The 15119-nt window shown below is 32.0% G+C and overlaps 1 long non-coding RNA gene across 1 annotated transcript; it reads right to left on the reverse strand.

The window, feature by feature from the left end:
* Positions 1-13253: 13253 nt before the first annotated feature.
* On the reverse strand, positions 13254-14206 carry LOC149547899 (uncharacterized). The gene is made up of 2 exons (XR_016354430.1): positions 13673-14206; positions 13254-13582 (listed from the first exon to the last, which is right to left on the reverse strand). It is a non-coding gene; the product is annotated as an uncharacterized LOC149547899 (long non-coding RNA).
* Positions 14207-15119: the final 913 nt, after the last annotated feature.

Below are 15119 nucleotides of genomic sequence, written 5' to 3' on the forward strand. Positions count from 1 at the left end.
TGTGGATCAGTATGACGATCTCTCCATTGATGAGCAATCTTGTTGGAAGGAGAGAAGCTCTTCTATGTCTGATTTTGAGGTTTATTTGAATACTTCTTATGCCCCTAGCTCTGAAACAACATCCTCAAAAACCCTTGAATCCAGAATAGTAAGAACCTTTTCCTTTGATGGGATAAGAAGCTCAAGTAGTGAGGAATTTGATGATAATGATGAGGGTGTTAGAACTTCTGATCCCAAAAATTTTCCTGTGCAATCTGCTGTCAAGAGAGAATATGTTCAAGGAGTTTTGATTAATGAGGTATCTAGAATAAATGTGCCTTCCAAGGCTGTGAAAAGAGGGCATAAATGGCAGCCAAATGAAAGTAAGAGACCGGGTGAAATTATCTATAAAGGGCACAGAAAATATGACTTAATGCTCAATCTGCAGTTGGGAATCAAGTTCGCATATTTATTTGTATATTCACACATATGACTAGCGACTTGCTCAATATTTTACATTTATATGGATATGCCTTGTAATGTTTATTGATTTTGCTAACAAGAAATTCAGAGTCAGACTAACAAGAGAATGAAAAATGTATGTGTTTAATATTTGAATGATGAAAACAATATTATTTTAAAATGTGTATTTATTTTTAGTCAATTTCTTGTTATTGAAGAAGACTGTATTGAAATATATTGTTGAGTTTGTTTGTTTTTCCCTAGGCATATTGGATTCACAAAATTTTAAATTTGCCACACTTGGTTTTGGGTGTACAAGAGATTTACATTTTAAACACCATGCATACTAATTTAGTCTCATCTATGCAATTTTTGCAATTAGTCGAAGAAAGTGGGAGTTATTTTTCTTAGTTTACTTGGCAATTTTTGTCAGCATCCTTGGAAATTGATACATCTTTGTATCTTAAGATGCTAGTTGTAACTAAACGAGTCCTTTAAGCTATACATTTAGGTGTGGTAGCCAACTAATGCTAGTTGTAAGGTACACAAATTTTATATTGTGGGATTCCTCAGTTTGCCTTAATGTTCTATAGGGTTTCAACATCCTATTGTTTTTCTTTTCTTCATTGTTTACTAGTGTGACCATTTTACAGGTACTTCTTCGTATGCTGCCAAATTACTATAATCATGTTCATACTTATGAAAGCACATTGATCACTAAATTTTTTGGTCTACATAGTATCAAAGCAGTAGGAGGACAAAAGGTATTTTATATACCTTCTTACTCTATTTTCCATTTAATCATTGACATAATATGTCAATTTTTGGTAGCTAGATGTTATTTTCAAAATTAAACATGGTGAGTGGACTTAAAGTGGCAACTTGGTGGGGCAAGTTGGTGAGCCGACTTAGCGAGGCCACTTAGAGACGCGACATGGCGAGCTGACTTGGTGAGCAAGCTCGATGAGCGGACCTAATAACTGACCTTGATGAGGCACTTTGGTGGAGTGACTTGATGATTGAACTCAAAGAGTCAACTTGGCGAGCATACTTTCACTAGTACATTTGGGTTCATTTTTTGACCTTTATTGGTCAAATTTCTGACCCAATTTTTGATCAAATTCGACCAATTCATTGGTCAAAATTTTTTTGGTTGAAATTTCGACCAACTCCATGGTACATGATTTGTCTCAATCATATAACTAATTATATATTCTTCATATTAGTTACTGTCGGTGTTTTTCAGACATTCTATAAAACAGTTCACATGCCTTGCATATGATATGACATTTTGCATGCATCCTGCACTCTCTTTCATCCAGCTAATGATGGATTACGTAGAGTCCTTTGAAACCATGATGCTAAAAAACACACAATAAAATCCAAAATGAACTTGCACTACAAATGGATTGTGGAAATTTGATATTGGTAAAATTGCATGCATGTCTACCAAGACAATCACAACTTAAACATACATTTGTCCTAGTAGACATGCATGCAAAATTAACAATATCAAATTTACACAATCCATTTTTAGTGCAAGTTCATTTTGGATCTGATTGTGTGTTTTTTAGAATCATGGTTTCAGATCACTTTGCGTAATCCATCATCAACTGGATGAGAGAGTGTAGGATGCATGTAAAATGTCATATCATAAGCAAGACATGTGAACTATTTTATAGAATGCCTGAAAAAAATTTACACATAGCTGTTGGTGGAAATTTCCACCTTCATTGGTCGAAACTTCCACCAACTCCTAGGCTTTTTCTACCTTTGTTGGTGGAAATTTCCACCGACGCTTAAATTTTTTCCTACCTTTGTTGGTCAAAATTTCCACCTTCATTGGTCGAAATTTCCACCAATGCCTAAATTTTTTTCTACATTTGTTGGTTGAAATTTTCACCTTCATTGGTCAAAATTTCTACCAACGCCCAAATTTTTTTCTACCTTTGTTGGTCAAAATTTTCACCAACGTCTAAATTCTTTTTCCACCTTTGTTGGTCAAAATTTCCACCTTCATTGGTCAAAATTTCCACCAACATCTAAATTTTTTTTCCACCTTTGTTGGTCGAAATTTCCACCTTCATTGGTCAAAATTTCCAGCAACGCCTAAATTTTTTTCCACCTTTGTTGGTCAAAATTTCCACCAACGTGCAAATTTTTTCTACCTTTGTTGGTCAAAATTTTGACCAATTCCTGTTTGAACCCACACAATGGCTTTGGTAGGTTTTCGACCAATAGATTGGTCAAAATTTTGACCAACCAATGCATTGGTCAAAATTTTGACCAAAAAAATATCAACCAACGGGTTGGTCGAAGTTGGTCGAAAGTTGATCAAAAATTGGGTTGAAAATTCGACCAATAAAGGTCAAAAAATGAACCCAAATGTACTAGTGTACAATGGCTAGAAAGTAACAATGGGTTTTGATCTGGGAAATACAACTCACTTTGCAAATACAGATCTCAATTCAACTAAAATGTTGATCCACTAAGTGGCCTTCATTTTCATCTCAATCTTTGATTTTCTTGGTAGCCCTTCAAGCAATCACTCTTCACCTCTTCTCAACTCTTTTGAGCCTTCTACTTAAGTTTGACAATCAATATCATCAACAACTGCTCCAACCTTGTTAGGTTAGCCCTTTGTCATGCCCAAACTATCACGAACAAGACACACACACACATACAATAGTAACATTCAATTTTAATTCTTGGAAACAATTTAAGAAATATTTAAAACAAAATATATATTCACAGTTTTGAAAATTTCCTCCAAATATTACAATCATAATTGGATCCTTCCATCAATTTACAAATCACATGAAGATCTATTGCTAATATATTACATTACATAACTTTTACAAATGTACATAAATGTTTCATCTTCAGATCTTCAATAGAAAGTGAAAAATAGTCCAAGCTTTTCTTCAACACATATCCATTCTAAAAACCTATACAAAACAACCCTGTAAACCATAGAGAGCTCACCTCTCAGCCTAGGTCTTGAAGAGACCACCTACCGAGCTTGGAGAACCAAGACTAATCGGGTAACAATCAAGCATACACATATAAAACAACAAAACAAGATACAACATTTAACACCCTTTTTGAGCTTACATAGTAGGTTACTATAGGAACCAATAGAATGGGTGAAGGTGTGCCTAAAACTCCAAGGAGAAGCCACGTACAGAAAACCCAAATCTGCCTTCACAAGGCATACAAAATAAATACCAACTCTCACAAAACTTCTCCCCTTATCACCCCCAAAGTGCATAATAAAGTACTGGCACATGAAACCCATAATACATGCTTATCCCTCTTCCTTCTAGGAAGAGAATTTGCACTCAAGGAATAGGCCCAACTAACCCCTTCACCCAAAGGCCACTTCTTCCCTCCCAAGGGTGAGTGATGTCCTTCCACACCCATAACATCATACTCACAAAATTAAATAAAAATAAGGCAATAGAAATTCATCCACACCTAACAATACAACGAGAAAATGAACAACACATATATGCATATGTAGAGAAATTTACACAACTTATATTCAGAAAAATAATACAACACATAATTTCTAAGACATGGTAAAAGCTCCAACCTTTTTTCAAGCTATGGTAAATGACCTGATTTGAGAGGAGCCCTCTATCCTTCCTTCATCCAATCTCAGTGAATGCCAACTCTATTATCTAATTTCCCTCTAAAAGATCGACATTCCTAATTTTTCTCCATCATGAAAGAGAACAAACACTTCAACTCCACCTAAGATTCCCTATTTGGTTGGAATTATCAACTCACTGGAGATAAGGTGAGAATTAGGATAAGTCTTCTTCCATTTTCGCAATACTTAAGATATGGGATTTTAAAAGTGTTAGAAAAGATATTTTAACTCTAGTAAAGCCAAAATTAAAGCCCTAACATATAGTACTAACATGTAGGTAACTTAATTTCACTAAAAGAACACTCTAAGACTCAAACAAAGCCCTCTAAAGTCACCCTAAACTTGAAATCCCAAATTTGATTTAATTAAAACCTTCATAAAATATTTTATGCAAGGGGATGAAAACTTAAATATTTCTAACTGGTTAGAAATGAGGTTGGGTGTCTTTTGCCAATATCTTAACCTGACTTGCCACTTAAACACATAACAACACAAGTGTCAAGTGACACCATAAAATATACATTTAACATTACGAGTGGAAAATCAATTTTCACAAACAAGGAATATAATCTAAAACATTCATTCACATTACGGTCACAAAATAAAATTCTTAACAATGAGGTTAAGATCTCTTCATTAGATCTAACCTTGGTAATCTCAATTAATACAAAGGTATAGTCTTGGTTCTCCGTTTTACCATGGTTATTTCCTGCACACTCAAACCGCATATTAATAGTCCAAGACAAATAAATCACATGCATATCCTAAATAAATTTTATATTCATAATTGGATCAAAACATAAATAATTTCTCAATCAAATTTTAAATAAAATTTTCTTTCATTTCCAAACCATTGTTCATATATAATACTTGCATAATCAAACTAAACATGATATGACCAGTTGCAACATTTCATGATTTTCAAATATATAATCCATCTAACCTTTGCATTCAAACATAGTTCTGTACCCCTCAATAAAAAATCAACCCAGTACATGAATATAAAAAATCATCAAGCATCATCGATAAGTTCTAACATCATAATAATCTATAAAAATAAAGTGTCCCATAGTATTGAGTAGTCTGAATAACAGTCCAACATATAACAAGGTGTCAAGTTATAGAGTATTTGAAATGTAAATAAAGTTCTATACTATGCTATGATGGGCCAAGTTGAGGCCTCACATCCTCCCCCCCTAGGCATGAACCTCCTCCTGGAGTTCATCAAAAAGATAAGGGTACCATGATCTCATTGAGCCACATTCTCTCATGAATTTGTGAATCTATTTACTTGACACTCCATGCCTTAATGAGATTGGTTCTATAGATCACCTTCTTGGCTAGAGTCCATCTCACCCTTCCTGTCTTTATTTAGTGCAGGGCTTATTTTCAATTAACATTATATAATTTTCAACATCAAAATTATCACCCAATAAATAACATAAAAAATATAAGAAACTATTTCATGGTACCATCAATTGATCACTTGAATTGATAAATATTAACACATGTGCAATAGGTCCTTGCATCGTTCTAATATTCTAGTTTTATCAATTATAGTATGTACATATATAGACATAGTATATACAAAGGTGCCTCGAGCATGAAGCATCTAATATTATCTTATATAGAAAATCATTTTTTTTAATTTTTAAAAGTACTAATGAGGATGGGTCCTACATCCTCCCCCTCTTTCCTTTGACTTCCTCTTGGAGGTCACCCAAAATAAAAAGGCATACTGCTCGTGCTAAACCTATTATCACTTGATAAAAGTCCTTTATCTATAACGTACTAGGTTAACCTATAATCCTACACTAATCTTATGCGATGATTTTACTCTAACTTGCAATAGTCAAAGGAGGCTAGTTGTTCCTACTAAAATATAGAAGAGGGTGAGTACATAAAGCTCCACTAAAACTTAGACCCTAAAGCTCTATTTCCCACCTAATTCATCAAGAATCCCTTTGTAGTTTGGCCATTCACAAGTTATTTTTCCAACATTATTTGCATGAAAATGCTCATAATGACATTAAAAATGAAGATAAAATAATCAATTTAGAATTATATAACAAAAATAAATTCGAGAATGGCCACACTTTAAAACTTTTAATCAAGAAAAAAGAAAAGAAAAACATGTCATAGAGGCAAGATAGGACCATCATCAAAAATTTGGCTAAGTAGCCCAACATCACATTTTACATTGTTGACACAAAAGAGGGAGAAACAAAATAACAACAATTTGTAAAATGAAAGAAAACATATTAAATCACACTGATTACATAATTTACATCACGATCACAATTTGACCATACTAGGGTCACTAAGGGAAAAAAGGAATATTTTTTTGACTCCTAGCTACAATTGCACTAAATAGAGGACTTCATATGAAATCTGCTAGTGGTCTTAACAATACAACTATCTTCCTGACCTCATCCAAGGCTAAGGTTTTCTACACTATGGAGTGTGTTGAACTAGTAAACCTAAATTAGTGTCCCAATATGAGGATAGATATAGGATGAGTGCCATATCTCTAAAAAGGTTACAAGAATCCTATATACAAGAAGGTCTTCTCTAACTCTTTTGCTAATTTATAGTTACCTAACCCATGTTATGTTGCAGTTTATTAGAGTGATTTACATGTTCAAAAGTTTAAATCTACATTTCTAATAAAATATTACTACGTCTCATTCACAAAATATTCTAACTTCGTTTTCTTAACCATTTGAAAAAAAAAAAATTGCGTTTAAAGACATTATAAAACTCTCACCTCACCTATTTCCTATAATACATAATCCATTTAAAACTATATACCACTAGTAGATTTACTCTATATTTACATTTGATACTTACATATTTATTTATAAATTAGAGGATATAAAATTCTAATGAATCATAATTTTCATCAAAAAAATATTTCTTAACTAAAAATCTTTACAAGTCTTATTTTATTACATTAAATATCTAATAACTGATATTTTAAAACCATACATATATAAGATGACAATTAGTAAAGTTATAATATTATTAATAGAACAATTAGAGATTAACATCAATTTTAAGTCATAATTTTACTTCAAATCACACATATTTTGAATATTGCAAACTAACTTAATAATTCTAATTTGGTATTAATGTCAAATTAAATTAATAATAGTCTACTAAATATAATCAACACTAATTAATTTACTTTATTTTTACCTATAAGCATTGCCCAATAGTTTGCTTATTAAATATAAATATATATAAATATTGACAATGAAAGAGTTTAGTACTATAACAAATAATGAATTTTCCTCCAAAAATAATTTCCATTAAAATTTTTACTTTAAAAGTAATCCTACTTCCCACATAACGCTCATCTTATTTACTAATTAAAATTTCTTATGGAATCTATTGTTAAACCTATAACTAACTAAATTATATTATTGAAATATAAATATGTAATAATCAAATATTTTAATATTGAAGTTTGGACAGATGCGCATATTTCCTATATTTGGAATTGATGTTTTTTCATTTTGCATGCCAACAAATTAATACATCAATTTCTTAAGTAATTTGTTGTTAAATTTGTTTCTGCAATCATTTGCTCTCATTGCCAAGAAAAAGAACATTATATTTTTATTTCCTTAGCATGATTTATGTTTACAAACATTTGACATTTTAATGCAAATTAAGTATATATAATTTTTCTTTTTAAAATTCGTTCTATGAGCTGCCAAAGAAGTAGAGTATAATCTTTTGTAATTATTGCATAGATCAAATGCTACACTTTCCCCTAATTTAGAATTAAAATATAATTCTATAATTCTATAATTAATTTTTTTTTACTGCAATGCCTTTATATATCTATATTTGGTAAATTAAATTTAATTATTATTATTATTATTATTATTATTATATTTATTATTCTATTATCCTATTTATAAATTTACATTAGTAATTATATAATGCATTTTACAACATTAGAATCAGAACTTGTAACTATTTTATCAATCACAAATCTATGGTGATATATATAAGGCAGATATATATAAATCAAACATGTTATTTATACACACTTGAAGACTAGAATATATATGTGTTTGTCGTGTGTTTCAGCCAGGCAAATCCATAATCACCACTGATAGACTACATTAATCTCCAATGAATAATTCATGCATACGCTATACGATTTGATCTCCTTTATAAATTCATATATATATCATAATTAGTCAATAGGCTTTTCCTATGAGAATGCTCACAATTGGAATTTGACTCATGCCAGAGAACGGATGCCGAGAAAATGGTTTCAGATGAAAAATCAAGTTTTGCAAGTGCATTAAAAGAAGCGTACTGCTGACCTCTATTTAATGACTTCTCCTAGCTAGACTCATAATGGGAAAATCATGAGAAATCCATATTCATAATGGGAAAATCTTTGAGAAATCATGTTTACAGATGGTGATAAGATCGTAGATCTGTGTGAGGATTTTTACTAGTTGTTGGGAGAATTCTTTGACACCGTCTCATAAGCAGGTAACATTATGAACCCTAGCTTGTACTTGTTATTACCAAAATTCTGTTCATAGCAGTACTAGTTATTGGGGCAGGCAATGTGCAGAGTCAAACAACACTGCATCTGGCAGCCAGCCGAGGGCACAAGAAAATTGTTCGAGAGCTTCTTGAAAACGGAGCCCATCCTCAAGAATAATGTGATTCTGATGGAAAAACAACTTTGCATTATGCCTCTCAAGAAGAAAAAGATGTAGAGGCAACATTAATAGCTAAATTGCTTTTGAACTATTGTGAACCAAATAAATGTAAACTCCTGCTTTTGTTTGCATCTGTAGTTGGAATAGGTACTGCAGAAAAAATTGTAAGCTAATAGACTATAGCAAGAAAACGGAGGAGACAAATTGAATTTGCTTAGAATCACGACAACCATTATCTCCTACACAAATTCAAGTTGTTGCCACCAAGTTTTTCAAGAAGGAAATCTGATAGTCACGCGATGACTACTCTGTATTTCGATGCCAGAATCAGGGCCTTTGTCGGGCAAGCTCAAGATTTTGGAGGAGCAAGAATGGCTGATATTGTTTGACTCTGTACTGAAGTTTGAGGATTTTCCTACATTTGAGAATCATGATTCTATTCCGGTAGAGCTAGAAGAGGGGTGGACCACCAAATTTCAAAGTCACGTCAAGTGACCAAATGTGACGAGGAGCAGGGGAGATTTCTATCGCTCCCCCACAGTGCACTTCTTCATTTTTTTGTGTACGCATCAAAATTTGATTGTACTTACTTTCAAATGCATCTTAATATCACTAACCAAAACAAAAATTCATTAAAAAAAAGCTTTGAATATACTGGAGCGGTATTTATATAGGGGTACTCGTAGCTAGTATATGGTTAATGTTGATTCTGTATCTTTGTATCAAAGACTAAAATGAAATCCCATGGAGTCATCAGTTTTTAGTATGCTAATGCTAGCTATGTTGTGTGTCCAGTAGAGATTGTTTGATCTTCTTGTCAACTTATGTCACAGGCAGTTCAGCATCATTTTTTGTCATTTGTTTGTATACTTCAGAAGAGGTTACAAATTTGTTTCTTAATTTCCTCAGAACCATCTAATTCTATACAAGGTCTTCTGTAGGTGCTAGGAAACAAAGCAGGAAGCCTCGTCATCATGGAATCCTCCTGTTGCTAGATAAAAATAATTATACAAATGATATAGTACTTTTGCAATATTGTTCTAATAAATATTATTTTTTATAGATTAATCTTTATTAGAAAAATCTAATAAATGGAAACAAGGACAATAAGTAGGCCACTTCCCTCATCTTCATTATTATAAAATAAATAAAAATAAAATAAAATTTCTACCACTCACTTACTACAAAATTCACATATGACTAATAATTGAAAATAAGAGAAGTTTGGATTTTACAACTTCACTTAATTTATAATGTAAGACACATTTGTATGAAAAATAATTTGATTATTATTATTATTTATCAATACATTAAATGTATATCTTATGTGGATGATTCTAATTTGTAATAAATAAAAAAATTAGAAAATTTTAAACCTATGGAGACTTGGTAGATTTATTGAATGAATTTGATCATGATGAGCTTGAAACCACTTCAGAATTGCATTGGTTAAGGGTAAAGAGTAAAACTGAGAGTAATTATGATGTGGGGGAAACAATATAAGTGATACTATTTGATAAGTAATAATTTCTATTATAATGAATAAATAAATAAAATGAATATGCTTATATAATGCATATAATTTTAATTAAAATGTAACAATTTAATCTAATCTTGAAAATGTAAAATAAATTTTTACTCTAAATATGTTTATATATACACATAATTCAATTTTTCTTCATTATTATTATTCTAAAATCATTAGATTTATAACTAACATTAAAATAGTTATTAGAAACAAAGTTATAGTTTCCATAGTTCCTTTCAAGAAAGGCATGGTGCACCAATTAAAAGATTGTGTTGAATATTAATAAACATAAGACATAGAAAGTTAAAACCCTTTGGCATGCTCAAGCTCAGAGTGGATTTATAATCTTCAAATATGAAACAATAATGAATGCGGGAGTGTAAAATTTAAGAGTGGTGTTATAATTTGAAGATGTTTTTAATAGCCTAATTACTGTTTTAATTTAGTTCAAGGTTAGATTTACTAAAATAAAATCCTCTTTACTAAAATAAAATTCTCAATTGTGAGACCATATACAATAACTTAGGTGTAGCAAGCAAGTGAAAGAAGTGATCCTAATATTATATCCCATCAACTTAAAAAAATTTAAAAATTCTATATATAATTTTTTTATTCATTCTAAAATGAAATGAGATGGGTATAATTTTATATTTGAAGAGATATTTAACAATTAATAAGGGCTATCAAAGTTACTAGGATGTGAATTTCCATGAAATTATTTTTCTCAATATGTCACTGCTAAAACATGTGACTTCATTATTGTTAAAGGCTTGCATCTACACTAAGAAACAAGGAGTGTCAACATGGGTGATGGATGCAACATGAATGGACCATTTATAATGAATCGGTGGGCTTATATTCATTTTTAGTCTTGAATTAATATTCAAGAGGTCATTTCTCAAAGGTTCCCTTAATATGATATTTAAACCATACATTAAAAATCCTTCCACCCTTTATATGCTTGGATGGATGACCATATTTGATTGGAAGGTTCTCATCTTCATCACATTTCAATTTGTGGTTGATTCCCTAAGTTTTTTCAAAGAAATTGGATTTTATATATGATCTACAAAATAAGCATAGGTAACATTTGAGATCACATTTCTTGAGGTAATAAGCTATTATTTTTAATTTATATACCTACCTATGTTTGTTCTGGACTTACTTTCTTATCATTTCTCTTATAATATGTCCAAGTCTATGAAGTTACTTTTATACCCATATAAAAATCAACCTCCTACGAGTTCATAAAATATAGAGAAGATCAAATGTTAAGCTTTTTAAAGAGTTACAAAAAACACAAAACACTATTATATGCTGCTATGTACAAGATTACTTTCTATCATTATATGTTTTTGTAGATCTAAAGTTTTATAAACTTAGTTTTATTATATAAAGCTTTAGTTATGCTTTCATATCATACATCTATCGGCGTATCCTTGCACCTCCTTTTGGTGCAAGTGCTAGTATATCTGCAGGAGTAAATGTACGTATATAAAATGACTTAAAGAACAAAAAGTTAATATTAAAATATCATATCAATATTAGTCCCAATTAATCTATACTTTATTAACCTGTAACTACATTAGAGGAGTTCGATCTGCGCATTAATTGCTATCATCTTCGTTCAGGATATCAATTTTAATTGCAATTCTCAGGTCTGAACACGTCATTAGAAATCCAACAGTCACTCCTCAAGGTTGTGTTCATAACTCGTTGTGTTATATCGTAAGCTTATTGAGCTACACACGTGCAACAACACTTCATTTTTATTTTTTTCATCGAACACGGCGACGATGTTGGCAAATGCGTGGAAGAATCTGTTCCAAGTGTGTCTGCGGATAAAGCGGAGACAGCTCCCAATGGAAACAATGGTAAGTCACGCGATATGTTTGGCAAGAAGCCCGATCGCAGTGTGGTCATCAAATGCCATGGTTGCTGGATATGTACAAAATAGATATATCGAGAGAATATAATTGTTTAAGTTGCAGCTGCCCTGGTAGACGTAAGGCGCAACTGCCCTGGTAACCAGTGGTTAGAGTTGCAAATCTGCTAGGATCCAAATACATCATAATAAATTTTATCATCCGATCTGGAAGATTTTTATGAGAACGACATTTTGCAGGATTTCTAAAATCCAGAATAACCTGCAAATTTCATGGTTATGGCGAGTTCACAGGAATATAATCAAACATTTTTGTTGTCGATTCGTCTATGGAATCATAGGTAAGGCGTTGGAACTGTTTTATTGACTGCCTCCCTGAAATGTCGTCTAATGGCAAGCCAATATTGCAGGTTATGCATATAGATATGTTGAATATATCTGCGCATAGGGAAGCCAAATTTGCCTTTAAAATGCTGACTTTTGCAAAAACTTGGGTTCGTTTTGGCAAATTTTAAACCATATCAATAAAAAGGTTTTGTTTAACTGAATATGGCGAGTGAATGTGACCTGCATCTGTGCATGTAGCCGCCTATAGATAGTTGTGAGAAATATAAGTTAAAATTAATACTCAAATTCACATCCCTCAATCTAAAATTTTGCTCAGCACTTAAAAAATTGCTCGGCACATGAAGGTGTCGAGTGTCAGTTTTGCCCGGCACTTGTTCAACACTTTCAAGTGCCAAGTCACAGATTGCTTGTGACTCGGCACTTGATGGTGCCAAGTGACAGGCAACAGGTGCCGAGTAAGCTCGGCACACAAAGGAGAAAGCTCAACACCAATGGATGCCGAGTGAGCTCGGCTCACAAAGGAAATGCTCGGCACTTGAAGAGCTCAGCACACAAAAATGCAGTAGGTGTCGAGGTTCTGTTTCAACTAAAATATTATAACTTAGAGAAATTCAGCGTGAATGCTTTTACCATTAAAATCAGAAAGCCAAAGCTTTAACCTCTCAAACAAACTTGTCAAATGCAATGAATAGAAGAGGAAGATAGATTCAAGTATGCTTGCTTGCTTTCTATTCAATCTTTCATTAAACTATTACAAAATCTGGAAGCATTCGGCTTCAACCAGAAAACTCTAAAATAAACCTAAATTGATAATACTTCAAACTTTAATAAACTTTTAAACTTGCAGCTCTAATGGCTGCATACAATAGTGTCTGGAGCAATCACTGCTTCAACAGAACGAATCTAACAATGACAAACTTACAGAGTGAACAGAGGAAACACGTGCAATTTAAGGCACAAACTTCTTTCCTTCTTCCTTCACTGCTTAGCTCTGCAACTTCTCTCTAATCTGCTTGATCTACTTGAACTCACTGAAAAATGAATGAAAAATATTCTCTTTTTTGTCATATCTTTCCCCTTCAACGTCCAAATTCAAAATCTCACCTACCAAAAATAAATACCTGCCATTCATGGATGCCTGTGGTGACCTGATAGGGTAGATGGTCATGGCGCTCGAAGACAACCTGCTGGCTCTTCAATGTTTAAGTTTTCCAACAATAATAAGACGATTTTTGTGCTTAGGAAGCACCCTGTATGCATGCAAGGAAAAGAAAAAAACTATTTATATGATCCTGTATGCTCTAGATCCTACACCTGTTGCTTCCGCCGGAGCCGAGTGGGGACACACAAGATGGAGGAATGGGGAGAATTTAGTGGCTGGCGAGGTGGTAAGATGCATGGCAACTAACAGCTAGTTGTGGTTGTAATCATTATGCATATCCTGTGCGAGGAATGAGGGCAGGTAAACTAATAGTTAGACATCGAGTCCATTGCAAGAGAGAGAACATAAGAGTTCCTCAGTGCTTGCGTCTTTCTAATAGTTCAAACCGCTGAGGTCGTCCATGCATACTACCATTTGATAAATTGGGTTACATTGCCATGGATCTAGGCATTGAAGATCTGACTCAAACTATGCGAGTCTCATGGAAAAGTAATCATCAATTGATAAAGCAAAATTAACGGTGCGCGTCTGACTCCAGATCAGAAGGTTACACCTCAAAAGAAACAAAACCGATGCCAACTCACACTATTTTAAAGAGGAAAATGCCATGCAAAGTTTAAGTTCAATTTATTTTCTGTTAAATAATTTATTGATATCTGTTACTCATATCCATTGATAACTATCATCACACTCATGTTACATCTCTCGTGTTTACAAGTAACTCAAAATGTATTTTAATTAATTAATTAATTTATTTATTTTTACATCTTCCCTATACTTTCATTTAATTCTTTTAAATTACCACTGTCCAGTTAATACATATAGTAATAATATATATACAAATTTAAAAGCACAACTTCTATACTACTAATGTTATATGCTACCATATAAAAAAAAAAATTATACTTTATCATTATATGCAGTAAATAATATAAGTATACTATTTATAATCATACAGTACATGTCTAGTAGGTGCTTTTTATTTATTTATTTATTTCAATTTCTTTTTTAAAAAAAATTTAAAACTTTTGGTTACACTTTTCTAATGTATTTGTCTTTTCACATGATATCTAAACATATCATTATTAATCTAGTCGATTTTCTAAGATATGGTTTTCAAAGCTAAATAACTAAATATTCTTACACACTATATAAAATATTTCTAGCTTTACTAATACATTTAATAATTTGATTTGGAAGTGATATAAATCTATCTTACAACTTGAAAAATAACATAGAGAATTAAGGAGAAAGTTATATTTCTACACTTAACGTGAACCCATTTTGTCCTAATATTTTCTATAACCTGTCTCTAATACCAAAATGTCATGTCCAAACTATCACAAACAAGACACACACACACATACAATAATAACATTCAATTTTAATTCTTGGAAACAATTTAA

This window comes from Cupressus sempervirens, chromosome 7 (assembly GCF_028749045.1).
Source record: "Cupressus sempervirens isolate cs-2001-9-10 chromosome 7, ASM2874904v1, whole genome shotgun sequence".
NCBI classification, from domain to species: Eukaryota; Viridiplantae; Streptophyta; class Pinopsida; order Cupressales; family Cupressaceae; genus Cupressus; species Cupressus sempervirens.